The 24,099-nt window shown below is 41.1% G+C and overlaps 1 long non-coding RNA gene across 1 annotated transcript in view; it reads left to right on the forward strand.

The window, feature by feature from the left end:
- Positions 1–8,372: 8,372 nt before the first annotated feature.
- LOC120536629 overlaps positions 8,373–24,099 on the forward strand; it is a 60,759-nt gene continuing 45,032 nt past the window's right edge. The window contains exons 1-4 of the long non-coding RNA XR_005635160.1: positions 8,373–8,513; positions 12,167–12,317; positions 12,490–12,776; positions 13,231–13,341. This is a non-coding gene — a long non-coding RNA (uncharacterized LOC120536629). The remainder of the gene's footprint in view (positions 8,514–12,166; positions 12,318–12,489; positions 12,777–13,230; positions 13,342–24,099) is intronic.

Below are 24,099 nucleotides of genomic sequence, written 5' to 3' on the forward strand. Positions count from 1 at the left end.
CTAAGATGTCACATTGTACTACCCAGAGCAGCTCAATTCAGTACGGACCACCACACTTAATTTTATTGAGGACCTTTCTACAGTATAAAGAGTTGTGTCCAAAGTTGTTTTACATGTCCACACTAGTAATACGGTTCTTTTCATGTATTTTTTTTCTCAATACATAAACTTGCAGGTAAATTGTCTCATTCAGGGATGCACAATGGGTCAGAGGCAGGGGCCAAACGGACAGCCTTTTACTTTGACTGCTTTATTTAGTTGGGGTCAGAAATTATAGAAACAACTTGTCATCATAGAGCAAAGGCTCTTACAATGGAAACATGGAAGACGAATGTCTCCTGTTGGTAGATATTCCTTTCAAGTGGTACCTACCTCTTTGTGAATTTGATTACCTGATTTTTACTAGAAGTGACGCCATACCTCCTGTAGAAAAAGTCCAATGCCACGGCCATAAAGCCACAGTGTAGGGCACAGCATCGAAATGGCTACAGATTTCACTGTGAGGATCTTCAAAGTAGAGAGCTTTAAAAGTAATTTATACTCAAATTTGTCAAAAGTCAGACACTGTCAGACTCTCAGCTGGCCTGGCTTTAGATATCAGACTTTAACCTTTTAACACTTTTTGTTTTTACATTAATATCAGAGGAACTGTAGGGGGAATTGTCAGTAATTCCCAAGCATTAAATCCCCAGAGCTCATCATTTAGCAGCTCAAAACAACTGGAAACTCCACTTATCTGTCAAGTTTTAAAGAATTTACCACAAGACAAGCCAGGTTGAAAAGGTTAAAAATGAAACTGTTATGAAAATAAATTATTACATGAAGGTGGTGGAAAGACCTGTGAAAATCTGCATGCTGGGCATTGGTGCTTTTTCTGAAGTCATTGTGCATGTGGCAGGTTTAAAGCAGTCTTATAAAAATAAGACGAATGGCTAGCATGGTCACTCAGTAGTGATAAAGAAGTGAAATTGAAAAGGGTTAGGGAATCCCAGGGGCCCGAAAACAAATCCAATGTATAAAATCAAAATTGTAGTCAAAACCTGAATAAGAAGAGAATCAACACTGAAAAAGATTTGGGGCACATCTGTGACAAAAGTACAAAGTATATAAACCAAGTAAACAGACTTTTTCGCTTTTTCAACATCATGTGGATTCCAGGTTGGAAAGTGAAGGTCCAGGAGGGCAGACAACGAAAGTGACGTCAGCCATGGAAAGGCTATCACTCATCTGTTCTGTAGAGGGAGGAGAGAGAAGACATTAGACTACAGCGCCAACTCTGGTTCGGCACAAAAATTTCTATCACTGGAGACTCAAAAGCTGTCTGCGAAACGCATACGTGTGACAACCAGAACATCCTAACATTACACACACATCCACACACATTTGATTTAGCTCTCCACAGCCAAACTTGGTAAAATCCAATGAATTGTGAGCAAATGTCACTATCCTTCTAAAGCAGGTGGTTCCATTAGTGAAGAAAAGGTGAGTCAGAAACATTTCTATTTTCTATTTCTAGATTACATCTCGCCTGAACAAGGGGCCTGAGTTGCCTTGAAAGCTTGCATATTGTAATCTTTTTAGTTAACCAATAAAAGGTGTCATTTTGTTTGACTTTTCACAAAGTTCATAATGGCTAACACGGTACAACACCTTAGTACTATGTTCCCTTTGTAAAATTTCAGCCGTACCAATTTTCACTTTCTAAATTTCTGAGTATAGAAGATTATTTGTGCCAGTGGTAGGTACAAGGATCATCAAAAGTTGGCATAGGAGGCGTTCCACTTCTAAAAATGGTGGGAAGAACAAGTTTTATCAATGTGGATTGAGAAGTGATTAATGAAACTGTGTTTCAGATCTTGCTGAAAAAGATTATTGTTATCTTAAGTTGTCTTTTTATGCATGTTAAACAGTGCAGTTAATTTTTTGAAATGTGGATTGTTAACAGTTTTAACTAAATACTGAATACAAGGTCTGTATGTAAAAAGAGAAGTGTAGTCACTAACTGCATCACCATGTTCTCTGTTTTCATGCAAGGACCCTTTTCTATGTAGTACCAAGAATTTATGGGGTTCGAGATCCTGGAAGCATCTGGTGGCACAAAGGTTGGATTCTTTGTGGGTGACCACCCACTATGGTCCATCTATCAAGGTAAACTATCATCCCAACAGGTAATATCTGAGATGGGTAATTTCCCATTTAATGGCAAGGGCTAACCACACACCTCTTATTCCAATCCAGCAGTTTCTGGGTACATCACAGAGGGCCTCATGTATAAAAGGTGCGTACACACAAAAATGTTGCGTAAGCCTGTTTCCACTCTCAAATCACGATGTATAAAACCTAAACTTGGCCACGCACATTTTCACACCAGCTCAAACCCTGGCGTACGCAAGTTCTCCGCTCAGTTTTGCAAACTGGCGGCACCCACCGTCAAAGCAGTGCTTTTGTTCCAGTGTGATTTCCCTTTCTTTTTTAGATCCACATCCCTGATACAGCTTTACCAATACACTGAAATTAACTACATATTGTTTACAAGTTTAATGCATCTGATTGTAATTAACCAGTAATAATATAATGGTCCACAGAATGGTCAAACTATTCCAAATGCCATAACTGCTTTAGCGTTGTTACTCTCACTGCACCTTCTTCTTCTTCTTCTTCTTTCAGCTGCTCCCGTTAGGGGTTGCCACAGTGGATCATCTTTTTCCATATTACTCTCACTGCACCACTCAGTATTTATATCACTGTATCTGAGTGGGAATCACAGCAGCAGCTGATCGGAAAGAGAATTATCAGGATACAGCTTCAAGCAGACAGTACCTCAGCCATGCACACAATCTATTGAACTGCTCTCATACGGCAAATGCTTCAGAGCCTTTCCTGTACGGACCTCGCGGTTCACAAACAGTTTCATCCCAAGAACTATAAACGCACTCAATCAGTCCATCAAGTGCTCCTTGTAGAACTGTTTGTACTTATAAGTACAATCACCTCACTGTAAACTTGTGATACGGTTATAATATCGCACAACCTGAGCCACTTTATAAAGCGCGTATTTACATATGATGATGATGTTATTTTTAAGATGAAATGCAGTAGAATATGTTTATTATATTATACAGATAAAATGTTAATATTTACTTAAACATGTGAGGACACTGTGTCACAGCACTAGGTACAAGCTGGCATCCCGTTCACGGATTGTTCTTGCTCGGGCTGGCATGACACTGGAATTATAGATGGATAGAATTAAACACATACTATGAGATGTGGAGCCGACCCAGACACAGACAGGCGGACATGTTGTTCATCATCACCACACGTTTATTTACACAACTAATATTTACAAATATAAAGTCCAGTACACAAACCCCAACTCAATCCTGGCCACTCAATGCCTTTCTTCGGGCCGCCTCCACACTCTCTCTGCCTCGTCCTCTTCCACCCGGCTCCAGCACTGAATGAATGGAGACGGCCCCTTTTATCCAGCTCCCGGATGAGCCCCAGGTGTTCCGCCATTCCTCCCTTGGCCACGGCCCAGAGTGGCGGAAGTGCCGGCTGTCCTCCCGGCAGCTCTTTAGGTGCCATCCTAAATCTTCCCCCCAGCACTTCCTGGTGTGGCGGAAGTGCTGGGGTAACAGATCCCCAAGGCATTGGGGCGCCTCCTGGCGGTGACCACGGGCCCCTACAGGGTGGAGCTTCCATGCCCTGTACCCGTGGCCCCCAGAGCAACCAGGAAGGCGGCCCCCACGTGATCCAGGGTGGGCTTTGACCCTCTTCCGGTCCCTCATGGCGTCCCGGCCGGGTCGTTGCCCCTGACATCCCTGACAGAAGATATTTCAATGCTCCTTAAAAGTTTTGAAGAATCGTCGTTCTAAGCTTACAGATGGCTTAACATCTATTATAGAGCTGATTGTGTGGTGATTGGTTACTTGGAGAAAGAAAAGGAAGGACAGGAATTGGAGGTTAGTATGTCTGAAAGAGACAGTACTGCTACAATAAATTATTTCATCAAAGGTTGCGCACGGCACATCAAGCATCTTGCGTGAGGCAGGAATAATCACTGGACATAGCTCCAGCTCATCACTATGACTGTGCCACCGTGTTCCCATGTTTAATAACATGCTTTAATTGATATGATATGAATACTGAAATGATATCAAGTATACATCTCAGTATTTTAATTATTCAGAGAGCTGTAATATCACACACAGAGCACAAAGAAGAACAAATACAAAACAAAGCATCGAACGTGCCACTTTAGCTATGATAGAATTTGAGAAAGTAGTAAATTAAACAATTTTAAGATGATGTTTATGATGTTCTACTTTAATGACAAAATAAACTATGTGAATAAAGTGGAAATTTCGAGATTAAAGTTGACATTTTTTCAAACTGTGTCCCTATTTTTTTTTTCTCTGTACCCTAATAAGCTTTTATATGACACTCAGACGGTGGGCTACGACTCGCCTTTTCATGGCGACTTTAATATCTGACAACTTCTTTCTTATTTCAGGCACTGTGTGACTTTGTGAACTTCAGCTTTTGAATTTCTCTGACACTCTGTGTCACTCGATCAACTTCCTTTTGTTGTTTATACCACTGCTTAAACCAACAAATAGTACATTTTTCTTTGTCTCCATTTGGTATTCACTGAAATTCTAGTATTTCCCCCGTGCTTTTGCCAAGTTGAGCTTAATGGCTATTTATGTTGATTTGCATATTCAAAGAGGTGTAATTCTGGGAGGAGACGGGCCGGGACAGCAGGCGCGTGCACATGCGTTACTTTTCACACTGACCGGGATTTATGGAGCAGAAGAACATGGAAGTTGGCAAATGCACAGATTTATGCATCTGGATTTTTTTGTGCGTACGATCATTTCTGCTTTTGTCCGTACGCCATGTTTTAGAGTGAATTCTATGCACGGCGTTATGCATGAGGCCCAGGATGTTTGGCACCATCAACCATCTGACTTAAAACTGTCCCCAGGCTGGTGTAGGATACATCAGTCTGGAGGACAAAAGATGCAGAGAAATTAGGAGATAAAAGGACAAAAGCCAAGGTCAGGCCATTCTTTAGATCCTGAAATTTAATTTCTGTTGCTTGATTCCATATCACACAGGAGCTCACTTCTGTGTTAAGTCAGTTAAATGTACAGCCCTTTTTTCAAAGCAGGAACAAGCCTTCTCTAATACCCTGACAAATCCAAAAAGGCCTGGACCTGCCTTTGTGTCTGTAGCAGGGGCCAGTTCTAAATGGCAACTTTACACCACTGCAGTTTAACTGTGCCCTGACCAACTACTATACAGAGCCTAAATATTTGGTCAAAGCATGCCATACATGCAGTTTCCAGGTACTGGTATAAACTACTCCAGGTAGGCAGCACAAAAGGTGTGGTGGGACTATAGGAGTTTATCCACCAGGTGCTGAAAGGTGCCCACTAGAGGTGTTGAAGGTTCTTTTTTTGCCTTGATAGGCCCATTCAGGAAAATTTGTCAGTAGCTTTTGGTCATGTCTAGGGTGGTTAGATAACAGGTATTACCCAGTCTCTTGAGGAAGTTGGCCATTTGTGTCCATTTGTGTCATGAAGTAGGTTTCACGACAGGAAACCTGGTTCAGTTTGCATAAGTCATTGCAAAAGTTCCAACTTTCATCTTGCTTGGTGACTAATACAATAGGGCTAGACCATGGACTAGTACTTCCTGAATTACGCCCATGCCTCACTTTTCTGTGCCTTTGGAAATAAGTACAGGAATTATTTTATGAGCATGCACAATCAGTTTCAATGTGTTGGGTTATAAGAGATGCTAACCCTGCTTTTTTATGAACAACAGGCCTCAAGGAAAGAATGGCCTATTTGAAGTCTTCTCATTGGCAGTTAAATTGCCCCCAAAATTAAGAGTCAGGGACTCATTACATAGAGATTGTTGGGAGCCAGGATTAGATGAGGGGTCTTCTAATCTCTCCATGACTTTAACAAGTTTACACGGTTGACTCTTTCCTTGTGTCTACAGCTAGGCTTTTTTTTTTTTAATAATTAACAAGCCCACGTCTTTATAAATTTGACCAAAACGAGATGAACAGAAAAAAATATATATTCTTCCAACTTGTGAAAGTCCAATTAAAACTGGATGGACTCTGTTCACTCTTTGCAGATTGACACAATGATTGTACAGAGCAGAAAACAATTAAAGTAGAAGTGGTCTGAATGAAAAGCAGGAGCGACTGCGGACTGAGGTGAGTGGTCAGCTTGAGGAGATCATGTGTATTAATTCCAGGAACAGAGCTCCTTCAGAAAGTATTCCGAGGCCTTCACTTTTTACATTTTCTTATGCTGCAGCCTTGTGCTCAAGTCATTTAAATTAATTTCTTCCCTCATCAAGCAACACTCAATACCCCAAAGTGAAAATAAGAATTGAGAAATTTTACAAATTTATTAAAAATCTAAAACTGAAACGTCACATTGACACAAGTAAATAATAGAGCCTTTACTTAATACATTTGAAGTCCCTTTGGCATCCATTCCAGCAAAGCACAGAGCAGAAGAGTCAAAGGGACTTCCTAGCCTTCATTAAAGACATCTGTATCAAGAGCAGCATCCACAAAGCCTACAGCATTACAGTGGGTCACTCCACAGCTCCCATGGTCTCTTTGTCCCACTACCATCTGACAGAAGGTCCTGCAGCATCTGAAGCAGTTCTGCACCAACTTCTACCAACTGGGTGTCCAGACTCTGAGCTCTCTGCTGTTCCCCATCCTCAGATCTGCTCTTAGTAGTTTATTTATATGCAGTGCAATTTGTTTTTACTGCTGCTGTTTTTAATATCAGGTAGGCTGCGTTCCTTTAATGTGGTAGTGACATCCGTCACATCTTCTACAACTCTGTGATGGCCAGTGCGGTGTGCTGGGCTGGTGACGTCACCTCAAGAGAGGACCACCGAATCAACAAGCTAATTAAAAGGGCAGACAAAGTTATGGGACACACTGTGGACCCCCTAGAGGTCGTAGTGGAGGGGCAAATGAAAACAAAACTGAGTGCCATTATGAACAATGCTGCACATCCTCTCTATGAAGACTTTCAGCCAACAAACCATTCAGCAGAAGTGTGTCAGGAAACACTAAGGGGGTCCTTAATACCAACAGAAGTATGTCTGCATAAAGCCTCACTGTGACTGTAATGGTCTTGTCATCTTTAGCCAAATCAGCAGTTTTCTTTCTTTCTTTTTTTGTAGTTCTTGTATGTTTATATTTTTGTTTATTAATATTTATGTATTTATTTACTTCATTTATTTAACTTCTAAAAAACCCAAACATTCAATTTGTGGCAAATAAAAGGCACTATGTAACAGATAGATAGATAGATAGATAGATAGATAGATAGATAGATAGATAGATAGATAGATAGATAGATAGATAGATAGATAGATAGAGCTCTGTAGCGCCTACCAGAGGGAAGTAGTTGAAAAAGATGATGACCAGGGTGTGATAGATCTGCAATGATGTTTTCTGCCCATTTCCTGACACGAGATCTGTATAGGACCTGAATGGAGGGCAGATCAGCACCAATGATCTTTTCTGCAGTCCTGAATGTCCGTTGTAGTCTGTTTCTGTCCTGTTTTGTGGCTGAACCAAACCAGACTATGATGGATGAGCAGAGAACAAACTGGATTACTGCAGAGTAAAACTGGATGAGAAGAGCCTGAGGCAGGTTAAACTTCTTGAGCTGACGCAGGAAGTACAACCTCTGCTGGGCCTTTTTGACAATTGTGTCTATATTTGGTGCCCACTTCAGGTCCTGGGAGATTATGGATCCCAGAAACCTAAAGTTTTCCATGACAGACACAGGACTGTTGAGTAGTATGAGAGGGGCCAACACTGGGGGGCTCCTCCTGAAGTCCACTATCATCTCCACAGTTTTAAGCTTGTTCAGCTCCAGGTTGTTTTGACCGCACCAGAGGGCCAGCTGTTCGTCCTCTCTTCTGTACACAGACTCGTCACTATTCTTGATAAGGATATCTATCTATCTATCTATCTATCTATCTATCTATCTATCTATCTATCTATCTATCCTAATCTTGCTGCCTATACCAAATTCTATCTATCTATCTATCTATCTATCTATCATATAGTGCCTTTCATATCTATCTATTTATCTATCTATCTATCTATCTATCTATCTATCATATAGTGCCTTTCATATCTATCTATCTATCTAAACATAAGGCAGACACGACTCTGGCAGGGACACCAGCCCGTCTACTGGCTCTGTAAAATACCCAGGTAGCCTTAAGACCAATCAATTTAGAAATCATAACGTCAAAAATACTCCCTTCGCTGTCTACTCCTCCTGTTCTTGACGCCGCCTGGTAACAAAATCAGTGCTCCGCGCTGTTGTTTCCACCTTGACTGTAGACGCCGACGCTGAAGGACTCAGCTGACTGACGAAATGTTTGCCAACAGCAACCGTGAAAGGCAGAAGACGCGACGCTCAGTGAGACGGAGATAAGCTCGTGTACGTATGTCTTTCATCTGTTTAACATCAATGTCAAAAGGAGAAATGAGTGTCTTTAATTCTGAGCAGTTTAGAATGATTGATTTTTACAAATATTTTTAAATAGATTTACTCCTAGACAATTTGGGAGGAATCAAGTTTACTCAAAGTTATTAAGCCACCTATAATGTTATATAAAAGTATCAGAGGGCATCGTTTTGGGGTGGCTTGGAGAATTCTTACCTCAAGGTACATCATGTCTGACATGTCTGATGCTTTTTGTTTCAGCTTCTTATTATTTGAAATCCAATGTTGTCTTTTATTTACCTTTTTTGTGATGGCTACTTTTTTTATTCACTTTTTACATAGCACAGATGCTTTAGCTAGAGAGCCACCACATAAAGTGCCATTGCGCTCTGTTGTTACCTCTTTGACATTAAAGTATAATGTTATTAGCTTTGTAAATATATATATACTAGCGACTGGGAGCCCAATTGAATCGGGCTACAAATTCTACGTTTGTGAAACCCATACTTTCTCTGCAAATAATTATTTGTTTTTTTAGTCCTTGAAATGATTTTGTTATTACGGCACTGATTTGTGCTTAAGACCTTTATCGGCCGATGTAATGAAGAGCTGCCTGTTTAAACGGGGCTGCCAGACGTGAACTCAGCTCTTCGGCGTACCTCATTTGATTTTTTCCGGCAAACAAATTTTCAAAACAAACCGTATTTTACGACTCTAATCAGAGTCGGAGTAATAATTATGTTGGCGTGGTGGATCATGTCCTGTCAGTCCCCGACTGGTGCATGGTTGATTAACGTCAACCACCATTCATCCTCAATAATATCCGTGTGATTGCACATGGCAATGCTATGCCGCTGAGCATTTTCACGCCGCAAGGCACAGGCTGCTCAATTTCTTTCCACACGTGCTGCATTTGCGGCTGCTCGAGCTTCTTCAGTCGCTTGTGCACAGCTGGCACGATTTCTTTCAGCGTTAGTAGCATTCTGTAGCACATGTTCTTCATCTGGCCTTCGGGTCCGATTTGCACGATTTGTTTCAGTGTTAGTAGTATTTTTAGCCGCACGGTGCTCATCCATTTGTTGTGCATTTTGTGTACGTCTGGTCGTATTAGCAAGTCTACGTTCCTCGTCATTCAGGTGACTTCGTTTCCTTTGCATCCTTCCCGTGGCCGCTGCTCTTGTGGCTGCGTTGCGATCGTCACTCATTATAGATCTGAGATCGGCTAGAATTTAAGCAATATCAAATTATATATATATATATATATGAATGGTTAGATAATTATGGAAAATGTGCATAATATGATAGATAGAAAAGGCACTGTATGATAGATAGATCAATAGAAATCTATTATATAGTGCCTTATCTATCTATCTATCTATCTATCTATCTATCTATCTATCTTTCTATCTATCACTGATGCTCTAAACTTACATTTTGCTGAGGTGTTCACAAGTGAGCAAGTGGATAACATCCCAGAGGTAAACATGGCTGCTAAGGAGGTACTGAGGGATAGATAGATAGATAGATAGATAGATAGATAGATAGATAGATAGATAGATACTTTAGTAATCCCAAGGATTTGGAAATTGTTGGGAGAGAAGAGCTGTTCAGATTAAATAAACTGAAATCAAACAAATCACCAGATAATATTTACCTTGGAGTTCTTAAGGAGGCTAGTGAGTTCAAATATATGTTCATATCTTTAGGAAGTCACTGTGCACTGGAGAAATTTCAGGAGGACTGGAAAATGGCAAATATCATCCCATTATATAAAAAGGGTGACAGGGAAGATCCAAGCAACTAGAGGCCAGTAACCTTAATGGGCATCACAGGAAAATTAATGGAAGGAATTATTAAGGATAAGATTGAACACATGGCAAGGACAGGAGTTATTCTGAACAGTCAGGATGGGTTCAGAAGAGGGAGGTCATGTTTTACTAACAGGTTGGAATTCTATGAGGAGGCAACAAAAGGATACGATCAAAGTGGAGCAGATGAGATTATTGATGTGGACTTTCAGAAAGCATTTGATAAGGTGCCACATGAGAGGGTGGGCATCAAACTAAAAGAAGTGGGAGTTCAGGGTGTGGTGTGCAGATGAGGGCAGAATTGGCTCAGACACAGGAAGCAGAGGGTGATGGTGTGAGGAACCTTATCAGAATTGGGTGATGTTAACAGTGTTGACCAGCAGGGGGCAGTGCTAGGGCTGCTGCTATTTTTAATATATAGAAATGATTTAGATAGGGGGCTGCATGGTGGCACAGTGGGTAGCGCTGCTGCCTCGCAGTAAGGAGACCCGGATTCACTTCCCGGGACCTCCTTGCGTGGAACTTGCATGTTCTCCCCATGTCTGCGTGGGTTTCATCCCACAGTCCAAAGACATGCAGGTTAAGGTGCGTTGGTGGTCTCTAATTGCCCCTAGTGTGTGTGCTTGGTGTGTGTGTGTGTCTGCGGTGGGCTGGCACCCTGCCTGGGGTTTGTTCCCTGCCTTGTGCCCTGTGCTGGCTGGGATTGGCTCCAGCAGACCCCTGTGACCCTGTAGTTAGGATATAGTGGGTTGGATAAGGACTGACTGACTGACATTTAATTTACTCAGAAAGAGGCAAGGACAAAATGGCTTTAAATTTTTAAACAAATCCAACACAATTTTTTCAATATACAGTATGTATGTATGTATGTATGTGTGTGTGTAGCACCCATTCAATAATTTCTTTGAAAAAAGGCTTCCTGAGTTCCCTTAAAATACTAATAATTTATCTTAATACAAAACAGTAATACAGAAATTTCAAAGGTCCTTTTGAAATCATCTGAACAATTATTAACTGGTTTATTAACTTTTCCCCCTCAGAGTGGGTTCACTTTATAACTAGAACAGCTTTAAGTCCTACTGTTGCAGGTCTGAGATGACACCTGAGTGGGGTGTGACACAGTCCGTTTGACAATGTCACTTTGCTTACATAAAGAAATACCTGTGCTAAAAGGACTCATAACAGAGCTCCTCGTTATGTAGAAATCTCTATATAGATCTATATATAAATCTGTCATATTGTGGCGGTTCAGCCCTTTTATACAGACGGACAGACCACAGATGTCCAAAATCACACACGTTTAATTTCCTTTATGGTTTACAGCACCACACAATGCACTAAACAGCTATAAATTGCTAACAGTCCATTCTTTTTCTTCTCTTTCCTCTATTCTTCTGCCATCTCTATTCCTCTCCTTGCAAGCTCCGTCCTCTTCCTCCCAACTCCGGCTCTCTGACTGGAGTGAGGCGGCCCCTTTTATAACGCCCCAGATGTGCTCCAGGTGCTCCGTGATGATCTTCCGGCAGCACTTCCTGGTGTAGCAGAAGTACTGCAGTCCAAGGCTCTGTAATCATCTGGTGAGCCCCCTGGGAGTGGCCATGAGCCCCAACAGGGTTGAGCTTCTAACTTTGACCCCGTGGCCCCAATGCAGATCAGGGCAGCTGCCCTCTCATGTCCCAGGGATGGCATGAGAGATTCAAGGCTGGTGAACGTTGTGCATGTCTTTCATTAAGATTCGATCAAATATCAGAAGTGCTGGCATACAGAGCTGCTCTTTTGGTTGTGTAGGCACTGCTGTTTGATGTTCTTCCATATCTTTGTTTTGTGTTCTTCTCACAGGTGTTGAGTGCTCACCAACCACAGTTTCTACTTAATGATGGACTTTACTTGAAAAGAGCTGAGATGGAGAAGACTGTCTGTAGAATTTGTTACTGGCATCGAGAAAAGGGTCAGCTTTAATTCAGCCCAACATCTCAAAGAGCCTAGAGAGGTAAAGTTCACATTTTTGTTAATGTTACTTTAAACATTTCTGTTGTTATCTTGTGCCACAAATTAGAAGAAAATTATTAGTAGAGTTTTTAGGTCATGAATACTTTTGGAAAAAAAAAAAGATTGTCGGGGTTCCTTCTGAGTGAAGTTGACACGTTCTTCTTGTGTTTTAGATCCTGCTGATGGTGAAGTTTGACACAAAACTGGCCCCCCTTTTACTGCTTGGACGTCCACTGTAGTCTTTACCCCTATTTTTCACCACTGTGTCTTCGTTGTTCCTTAGAGTCTTCCTGAATATTAGGAAACTCAATCATACGGGACACATCCTCACCGTCGCTCCTGTCTTCCCAATTTTCATCGATGACAAAGTAGAAAGATTTCACCTCACAGGTCTTATCTTGTGTGTTATATGAGCCAATAACAAGTTTTATTTCAACTCTTTCAACATCATCGCTTTGAGGTAGGTTTAATTTTGCCAAGATATCCTTTGTCAGTTTCCCGACTATAAAGCAATTGTGTTCGTCTCGGAACAGCTTTGCTGATTTCATAGCCTCCTCTAAAGCCAAATGAGGATTTTCCTCGCTCCAGATTTTACTGAGAAATACGGTCTTTGTTCTTTTCAAACTTTTTCCGTTTCTGTATGAATATTCTTTAAGACCCAAATCAGGTATTTCCTTTCTTAGAGTGCATGTCAATCCACCTTCTTGCACATGTTTCTGGAAATGGTCATCATCATGAGCACCTGATATAATGCCTGTCTTTTCATTCAGAGTTCCCTCATTACTGTGCTTAATATCAATGGAATCCAATCTGCAGATAACCTGAAAAGAAAAATAAGAAATTATAATGAATGCAGAAGATATAGAAATGTGTCACTTGTTATCATTTTTAACTGAGTTTTGTGATCTAATTAGGCATGCAGAGGCCTTTCAGTGCTCTCATTATGGGCGAGCAGACTGGCTGGAAAACAGAGGATGTAACAGGAAGCCCACTGCTTGACACCAAAAAGAGCATCAAGATGTAAGGTGAGCAGATTCACTTTGATTGATTTACTATCAGACTTCCCAACACCAGATCAGTACATGCAGCTACGATTTCCCAGTTCAATGCCCACTGCGGGGGTCCACATTTTTAACTACAAAACTCTTCCATGGGCTGTCTTCAGTGGCATCCCTGACTTGGCTAAGTGGACACAGTAGATGGACTTCCATTCTCCTGGCTGAAACCTGATGCCTGCCAGTACCCCCCTCTTGTTCTCTTCACCCTCTAGTAGTGTTCACAGTGCTTCAAGTGGAAGCAAATTACTGTTTTGCTGTGTCTTTTTACTGCAAAAGAGTGACATTTGAACACTGGGGTACGTCAATACTCAATCGAGGTGTGTAGGGGTGAGGGATTCTCAAAGAGCCAGCTTGGTTTTATGGTGTCCATATTCAGCCATAAGGATATGGATTCTGGTAGAACATCTGAAGACTTTTCATATGCTGTTCATGATAAAGAGCAGGATGTGAGGCGGGCAGAACACATCCAAGATGTCCTTAAAAATTAGAAACAGTTAAATCTTTGATGCACGGTTCCGAGAGGAACAACTAACTGCAGGATGAGCTCGGCAACCTCATTTGGCAAGAAATAGATGAGCCATAGAAATCCTGAAGGACCCAACTGGGCACGAGGAATTGAGGCGATCCCAACTGAATTGCTGTTACTTGGTGGAATTAAATCTCTGCTGCTACCCAACTACCCAAGCCTGCCTGCTGTCCAGGCTGATTCTCGATTATCTGCCCTTCCATCGAGTTTAATATCATCTGCAGACTTGACCAGTTTGCGTTTTATATAATTAACAAGATCATTTATGTTTATTATATTAAAGGAGCCGAGTCCATGATGGGCAGAGTGGTGCTGAGGTGTCACCCATTGCACGGCTGCACTTGAATCTCAATCCGGGTGGTTTGTCGTGTGGTGGGTGCAGCAGCGCTTTGTAATCCACGCAGGCTGTCAGCCCCTCTCTCACTCTACACCCCGCACCTTGAGCCCCCACTTCTTTTTAGTTGAATTCCAATCCTCTCCTATGGTTTACAAAAATCACATTAGTGAAACACATTTCACCATTGTATTATCGTGGTATTTCCCTCCACTTGCCCTTTACCTGTTCCCTCAAGGGTAAATGTTCTCGTCAAGTTTGTTATCGGGTTGGTCTACTGTTGCACTTTAAGATAAACACACACAGACCCTAAACACAACAGAGCTCCATGAGTGACACACACACGCTGATTAACCCTTAGCACTTTAAACCACACAAGTGCTATAGGAATAACACAGCCTGTCATTCAGCACTTCAAGAGACTGACTTATTTTCGGCACGAACAACAATACGATGTTTTAGTGATATCTCAGACCTAAATATTACTTTTGGTCTACAAGAATACATTTAAACATACAAAGACTCAGCACTCTTGACTATAAGCCATTTATCAGCCAAGAATACCTTCATTATCGTATCTGTCCCTTCTGTTGAGTATAGCGCTCTCACTCTCAGCCATATAAACCTCGCAGCACAGAAATAATGGCAAAAATCCGGCTGTCACCAGGTGCTCAAAGAAATCTAACTTATTACTTCAATCACTCTAGACATTAAGACAAAGCATTGAAAGTTAAAAGCAGCATGGTATTTATTACAAGAATAATAATAATACCACAAGAACAAAGAATACTAGAAAATAGGTAGTGATAGGAAAGTCTGAATATATATAGTCTTTAGAAAAAGCTTACGAAAAAGTTACAGATGACAAGGATGAATGTCCCAGGGAGGCGTTTGATTTAGCAATCGATGTTCATGATGCCTTTCTGACGACCAGGGCCGTCTTCGTCCATTCCTCTTCTTCTTTCTTCTTCTCCCTTTGCTTCTCTTTCTTCTCCCTTTGCTTCTCTCTTCTTCTTTCCAAACCAAGGCATATTTATTATGAAATGTCAAGCCTTGGTTTCACAACACATGCACCTGATTGGCTGGCTGTCCAAATGATTGATGAATTAATTCACTGTCTGTTTTCCCACACAACAAAACCTTTGATGTACTCGAGAAATACTAGTTCTTCCTGTCCTAGGCCATAAAGCAAATTGTTGTTCCAGATGTCCATCCATCAATAGCCTAAGGTATCAACTCAGCATCCTTTCCCAGGCTATAAAACCAAATTAGCAGTAAGCTATGAACAAGTGTTATAAAAGTAAGGTGTAAGGGAAGAAAACCTGCTTTAATTTGTTAATTTCATCTGTTGTCTTGTCTTGAACAAAATATAATGGAAACCAAAATGTACAGATTTTATACACCATAACACTCCACCCCTATTTTGGTCAGACAAACTAAAGATGAACTGTGAGTCCTTCAAACCCTTGGCCGTCCGGGTTGGTAGTGTGTTCCCACCCTTCCAGTCGCCTCCTACTGCCCAAGTACTCAGTCCCTCAAGCAGATTTGGCTCACCAAGGACATTTGAAGTACTTCACAGCTCCTACAATTAGCAGAAAAAGAAAAATTTCATCAGCAGATGCAGTTCTTACACTAGGATCCCATCAGATATACCCCAAAATTTGCCATTGTCATTTCATAATGATTCCATAAGCTGATTCTGAATCTTTGGCTAGTTGACTCTAGTAATTCCTGTGTTCTGTTACTTCTGCAGCTCTTGTCTTTATTTCTTCAAATGCCAAAGATGCTGTATGCAAGATGGAAGCTGGATTGCCTAAATCTTAAACACCTATTCTAAGTTCAAGTGGTTTGCCAATTCCAAATTAGTGTCTGCCACATTACTGTGTTTCACCTAAACAATGGTAACTATTTACTCCACCCCTGGACCCCTAAACACAAGTCCATCTATCTAAGCTACAATTCTATACAAACAACAGAAATGTTTTTATAATGTCTTTGCATCTGATAACTAAATACTTGGTCTTAGGAAGGAACACGTTTCCTCAGATGAGGCCTTCATCTCAACTATCAAATAAACCAAAGTAATTTCCCCTGCTCAATTTATTCAATCAGTAGAGAGATCCGACTGCCACCAATTCTGGCCAGAATAAATTGGGACATCCTGTATGGGGCATCAAGTGTCTTTCCATCCAACAGATCACCACTGGAAGATGCACCCAACAGGTGGACACCCTCTCCTGTTCCCTCCTTGAGCACTAAAAATATTTTTGGCTTATTCCACTACTTGGTGTTCATATGAAATGCCTCCTTCAACTCTTAGTGTCCTTCTCTAATGTGATCACTTTCCCATTCAAAACTAAAAATTAACTATGACCTCCTGCATTGTACATTATATTACATTTCCATAGTGTCATATGAATTCTATATGATAAACTTTACAGTTCTGAACTCTACCTTATACAATGTAGGATACCAGTTTGTCAAAAGGCCCAAAACTTCTCTAAATTTAGTTGTTCTATTTTGTTCTAAATTTTGTTCACTTTGTTGTTTTTTGTAGCACACATTATTGGACCAATTTACTCACTAAATAATTACATTAACAAAACTGCAAATCTAACATTCTAGTTTAGAATTCAAAGCTGAAATGTATCTAATTAATTTAGCTTTAATGTCCAGTTCCTTATGTTATATTCCTGGTTTTATGGTTCCCTCTGAGACATGCACTTCCCCCAGTTCCTAACTATGGTAGCCATAAAAGGCACACCAGGTGTGAGGTGGTTTGTGGCGTGGTGGTTAGCTCAGCTGTAGTTAGAGTGGGACCAGCCTGGTGGAATCACAGAACTCAAATGCCATTGCCACCCCTTCAAATGTAGCAAATGTTAGTGCACCCTGAGCACAACTCTTTGGAGGACCACCAGAGGAATGCTAACTGCCTCCTCGCTGAAGCATCACTTCCACAGTCACAGATACTGTTGTGCAGCTCCCTGCAGTGCAGCTTCTTGCCTCTAAGTGACTAAGATTATAGTCTTTAGGGCATCCAGCACTCCATTTATCCCCTCTTTGTACTCACTTAGCACATTGCAAGCTTCTTTACTGCTTTTCCACCACTGGTCTTACACTCATGCCCCTTTACACCTTTCCATCACCCACAAAGCACAGAATATCTATGACACCCAACTAATGGGCCTCAAAAGGTGGAGGAAAATAGCCTGTTTCAAAGTGACCATTAAAACACAAGACACTATATTGACATTTAACCCACCCCAGAATGGACATCACTTTAAATCACCTAGTTTAGCCTAGTGGGCTATACACATCAATATACAGGCTACAAAAATTAAAACAAATGCAAAATAAGGCATAACCTATCTGTCTAGGCCTTTTGGACAAAGTGATTCCCTCATAGTCTTCTTGATTGTCTTGATCATTGTTCTCCCTTTGGGTCCTATGAAATCCCTACAAATGTGTCCTAAACTATCCTGTCTTGCCCTTAGAAACCAGCTTCCCTCTGCATGCAGTACATCCCATGTTATGTGCTTATGGAAAAGAACACTTAGCTTTTATCTCTCAGTGTCCAGGTGTCTTTCCTCAGTCCAGTGCTCGACAATGGTGGTGATGATGATGCAGTCCTTTGGCCTCTTTCAGCAGAATTCTGATGCTTGCTTCAGGTCCTAGTATAAAAACTTTGTCGCACACAAATTCAGTCCAAACATAAACAGTTCATTCTGGTTCTAATAAAGTCTGTAGAAATGGATGCAAAACAGTTTTTCTGGCTTTCAGTCAAATCAAGTCTTTTGTCCTTTTTCTAGCAGCCACTGTTTCTCATTTTCTGGATGATGTTCTTCCTAGACTATTAATCCAGACCTTGTTATCAGGTGTAATTATTAATAGTGCTGCAACTTGCCATACTTTGTCCACAACCAGAGTGAATGAAATAATATTCATTTCTAATTGAGAGAAAGAGAGAGTGCTCACATATTTTATTAAAATGTCTGCCTTCTGTCCCTGCTCCACAATAACTCCTAGAGCTCTTTACCTACCAGACAGACTTAACAAATATGTGACACCTGTCTTTCTTCCTGCTTTGGTGCTGAAGTAACAAAGACCCTAAAAACTACCCAGCTGTTAGTGTGAATCACAACAGGCCTTTCTGTATGTCCTTCTTACTATCAAAGCAACAGCTTTCAACTCAGCTCACTAGCTACATTTTCCCTACATGCTGAGTGCCAGAAACTGGATGGTAAGCCACTGCCTTCCATTTTCTTATTCCCCAATATGAACGTGCTGCTTGTAACACCAATCAATAATTTCAATCAAACTAACTGCTAAAATGGCCATTTCAATCCATTCACTTTTAATTCAAATACATTCAAAAGCTTTCATATACATACATTTGCTTTGCTTTCATCTTCTGTATTTCTTTCTTTAATTCACTTAGTTTTCAGTCACATTATTCAACTCATGCCCTGCAGTCTACAATGGCTACAGAGAATGCAGTTCAGTAGAGAATAATGGAAGAAAACACTTAACTCTTTTCACTTTCTTTCACTTACAGTTTGGCATTGGCTGGTTTTTATAATGCCACATGCCATTTTTCATACCAATTGTTGCATTTGTTCATCACTAAACAAATGCACACCATATTTTCATTTACACTTTCTTTCATTACCACATACAAATAACCCTCACATTACAGCAGCTTTCCTTGTACTCTGCCTCTCCAATAGACAGTAAACTTTGTTTTCTAAGCAGCACTAATCAACATGGGCTTTGAAAGGTATGCTCCCAATAACCAGCTTCATTTCTACTGCTGTTGCTGGATGTTTCACTGCCCTATAGCCTGTAACAGCTGTTCACCTTTAAAGTTATAAGGATCGATGCTACTTCAGTGTTAAATGTAAATCAAAGTTAAAAACGTGCTTTTTCCTTAAAACAAGGGTCAGTTTGTGCAGATCTACACTCTCACTCCGCTTATCTCATTTGCAGGGGACCACCTTTAAAACACTGGCCTCAGGGGGTTTTCTTTCCACCCCTCGCTGAGACCTGACAACTGCTCCTCCCCGCTGATCTCTGTTGCTGCAAGCCGCTCGCCTCGCTATCATAAAACACCTCTGCCTGTTTAGCCTGCACAACAACCAGCATACTTGAATGACTGCCTCCTGTCCCATCAGCAATCTGCTCTGCTATAAACTGCTCTCCGGTGTGCAGCGTAACAGCTGAGTATTCTTGCCTTTCAACAAAAGCGGCTCTCTTATCAGCAAGCAAATATGAGAGTGCAGCGATCTGTGACAAACTAAGTTATCCTGCATTTATTTCCTGTTTCTCAGGGTCAAAAGACCCCGAAATCAAAGCACACACTTTAACACTGAGCGATCGTTGCTTAATCTGTGTGGCATTCTCTTTATACATTTCTAAGTGTACTGCTAGCTGCTTGCGACTTTTTGGCCATCTATTTCTCATCTGTCTTGCCTCCATAACTAACTGCTTTATAATAATTAACAATACATAACCTGTCTGACCAGCAGACAAATGTATGTTTTCAATTTTAGCCGCCTTTGCCTCCACTTTATGCAGAGACGGCTTCTCTGTCTTTGACTAGCGCAACGGCCTGCGATTCTTCACTCTCTACACCCGTTGCAGTTAAAGTTGTGGCTGCTGCCTCCGTTTTTAGCGGAGAAAACACAGCTGTAACAGCTGATTCTACCGTATACCTAAAAAACTTTACAAATGCTGTTGATGCACGCTGACATGTGCCGGCTGTATGCCAGCATGCGATTACAGCATATTTGCCGCCTGTGGACGATCCATCCCTGTCTTTGAAAAATGAAACCAAACACACAAAATGCAACACATGATTACTCCGTTAACCCTGCTCAGCGCCAAAATGTATTATCGTGGTATTTCCCTCCACTTGCCCTTTTACCTGTTTCCCTCAAGGGTAAGGGTTCTCGTAAAGTTCGTTATCGGGTTGGTCTACTGTTGCACTTTAAGATGAACACACACACACATAGATAAACACACACACAGACCCTAACCACAACAGTGCTCCATGAATGACACACACACGCTGATTAACCCTTAGCACTTTAAACCACACAAGTGCTATAGGAATAACAGCCTGTCATTCAGCACTTCAAGAACTTACTTATTTTCGCACGAACAACAATACATGTTTTAGTGATATCTCAGACCTAAATATTACTTTTGGTCTACAAGAATACATTTAAACATACAAAGACTCAGCACTCTTGACTATAGGCCATTCATCAGCCAAGAATACCTTCTTTATCGTATCTGTCCCTTCTGTTGAGTATAGCGCTCTTCACTCTCAGCCATATAAACCTCGCAGCACAGAAATAATGGCAAAATCCGGCTGTCACCAGGTGCTCAAAGAAATCTAACTTATTACTTCAATCACTCTAGACATTAAGACAAAGCATTGAAAGTTAAAAGCAGCATGGTATTTATTACAAGAATAATAATAATACCACAAGAACAAAGAATACTAGAAAATAGGTAGTGATAGGAAAGTCTGAATATATATAGTCTTTAGAAAAAGCTTACGAAAAAGTTACAGATGACAAGGATGAATGTCCCAGGGAGGCGTTTGATTTAGCAGTCGGTGTTCATGATGCCTTTCTGACGACCAGGGCCGTCTTCGTCCATTCCTCTTCTTCTTTCTTCTTCTCCCTTTGCTTCTCTTTCTTCTCCCTTTGCTTCTCTTTTCTTCTTTCCAAACCAAGGCATATTTATTATGAAATGTCAAGCCTTGGTTTCACAACACATGCACCTGATTGGCTGGCTGTCCAAATGATTGATGAATTAATTCACTGTCTGTTTTCCCACACAACAAAACCTTTGATGTACTCGGAGAAATACTAGTTCTTCCTGTCCTAGGCCATAAAGCAAATTGTTGTTCCAGATGTCCATCCATCAATAGCCTAAGGTATCAACTCAGCATCCTTTCCCAGGCTATAAAACCAAATTAGCAGTAAGCTATGAACAAGTGTTATAAAAGTAAGGTGTAAGGGAAGAAAACCTGCTTTAATTTAATTTCATCTGTTGTCTTGTCTTGAACAAAATATAATGGAAACCAAAATGTACAGATTTTATACACCATAACAACCATTAAAAAGCATATTGAATGTTCAGTAATACACTTGGATTTCATATTTAGTGGATTTAGAAAGCATTCAGACAGCTTCACGTTCTGCTCAGTTTATTGTGTTGCAGATGTAATTGTAAATAAATATATTTTCCATTTTTGCCCATCAATCTACCTTCAATCACACAATATGACAAAGTGAAGACATGCTTATAGAAAGGTTTGCATATTTATTATATCTATCTCATATCTATCCCAGAGGCCATACTGGTTAGTCTTGATGAAGACTCAGAGAGAATTTCAACAAAATATAAAATATTTCTAAGAGTGTACCCTTCAAATACCCCAGGGAATAGCGGGAAAGAGATCTTTCATTTGGCATCTTAGAAAAGGAGTTGATCTCCACCATCCATGAAGTCGTATGCGCACCTCTTAGAATTTGTTGACTTTTTCAACATATTTGAACAGACAAGCATTAGCTCCTCATGCCTACAGATGAATGTAGCAGTCTTGAATAAAAGCCCATGCATTGTCTTCTCAATCATTTATTCAACAAAGACATCAATAGCTGTAATGGTCTACTGGGGAAAAAAAGTAAGTCCACCTTTGGCCTCAGATGCTGCTGTTGCCCCTTAGATCAGAAATGACTTCTTGTAGATATTTTGCATAACTGCTAACCCATCTCTGACATCAACTCCCCCATGCAAAACTCTGTGGGTTTTCTTGCATGTCCTGCCTGTTATAAATCCCCCACACAGCATTTCAGGGCTTTGAGTCGGCCAGTCCATAACCCTCCATTTCTTCTTCATGAGAGACACCGTGGTGGATTTGCTGTTGTGATTCTGATCATTATTTTGTTGAAAGGCCCGTTTCTGATTCAACTACAACTCTCAGGCAGGAGGCACACTTTCATATGATGCAGAATTCATAGTTGACTTGGTAACTATAAGCTGCCCAGGCTCTGAGGCAGGAAAGCAACCCCAAGCCAGAACATTTTCACCACCAGACTTCACAGTTGGTTTGATGTTCTTCTCCTGAAATGCTGTCTTTGGTTTTCAACAAACATGTCTACAGTCGTGGCCAAATGTTTTGAGAACAACCCAAGTGTTGGTTTTCACAAAGTCTGCTGCTTCAGTATTTTTAGATCTTTTTGTCAGATGTTTCTATTGTGTACTGAAGCAGAATTACAAACAGTTCAGAAGTTTCAAAGGCTTTTATTGACAATGACATGAAGTTTATGCTCAGAGTCGAAATTTGCAATGTTGGCCTTTCTTTCTTATTCAAGACCTCTGCAATTCGCCCTGGCAGGCTGTCTGTCAATCAACTTCTGGGCCAAATCCTGAACGGTGGCAGCCCATTCTTATGTAATCAATGCTTGGAGTTTGTCAGAATTGGTGGGTTTTTGTTTGCCCACCCGCTATCTTGAGGATTGACCACAAGTTCTCAATAGGATTAAAGGTCTGGGGAGTTTCCTGGCCATGCACCTCAATTTTCGATGTTTTGTTCCCTGAGCCACTTAGTTGTCACTTTTGCCTTATTGCCCAGTGCTCCATCATGTTGGTCACCAAACTGTTCTTGAATGGTTAGCAGAAGTTGCTCTCGGAGGATGTTTAGGTCCCATTCTTTATTCAGTGCTGTGTTCTTAGGCTAAATTGGGAGTGAGAGACAACCCAACATGACATGAATGGTCTCAGGATGCTTTACTGTTGGCCTGACACAGGACTGATAGTAGCGCCACTCACCTTTTCTTTTTTCTGGATGCCCCAAAAGGGGATTCATCAGAGAAAATGACTTTAGCCCAGCAGTCCTCAGCAGTCCAATCCCTGTACCTTTTACAGAATGTCAGTCTGTCCCTGATGTTTTTCTTGGCTTCTTTACTGCCCTTCTTGACACCCACCAGGCCATCCTTCTAAAGTCTTCACCTCACTCACACCTGCCTGCCGACATTCCTGAACCAGCTCTGCACTGGTAGTGCATCGCCCCCCGATCCCAAGCCAGGAATAAAGAATGGCACTAAAACATCATCTAAGAGCAACATATCCCACCCATCCAAGAACAGTTTGGTGACCAACAATGATGGAGCACTGGGCTGTAAGGCAAAAGTGACAACTAAGGGGCTCAGGGAACAAAACATAGCAATTTGGGGTACATGGCCAGGAAACACCACAGACCTCAATATTACTGAGAACTTGTGGTCAATCCTCAAGAGGTGGGTGGGCAAACAGACCCACCAATTCTGATTCTGCAAAAATGGGCTGCCATCAGTCAGGATTGGGCCAAGAAGTTGATTGACTTCTGAACTGCTTGTAATTCTACTTCAGTATACCATAGAAACATCTGACAAGAAGATCTAAAAACACTGAAGCAGCAAATTATGTGAAAACCAACACTTGGGACATTCTCAGAACTTTTGACCACGACTCTACTGTTACTGTGGCCAAACATCTCTCTTGTTAATTTGTCTGTCCAGAGCACATTGTCCCAGAAGGCCTGGGGCCTCATGTATGAACGGTGCGTACGCACAGAAATGTTGCGTAGAACTTTTCCACGTTCAAATCGCGATGTATAAAACCTACACTTGGCGTAAAGCCGCGCACTTTTCCACCGTACCTCATACCTTGTCGTACGCAAGTTCTCTGCTCGGTTTTGCAGACTGGCGGCACCCAGCGTCAAAGCAATGCTACTGTTCCTGTGTGATTACACCTTATTTTCCTGATGCAGCTTTATAAATACACTGAAACTAACTGCATATTGTTTATT

Source organism: Polypterus senegalus, chromosome 10, assembly GCF_016835505.1.
Source record: "Polypterus senegalus isolate Bchr_013 chromosome 10, ASM1683550v1, whole genome shotgun sequence".
In the NCBI taxonomy this organism is placed as follows: Eukaryota; Metazoa; Chordata; class Cladistia; order Polypteriformes; family Polypteridae; genus Polypterus; species Polypterus senegalus.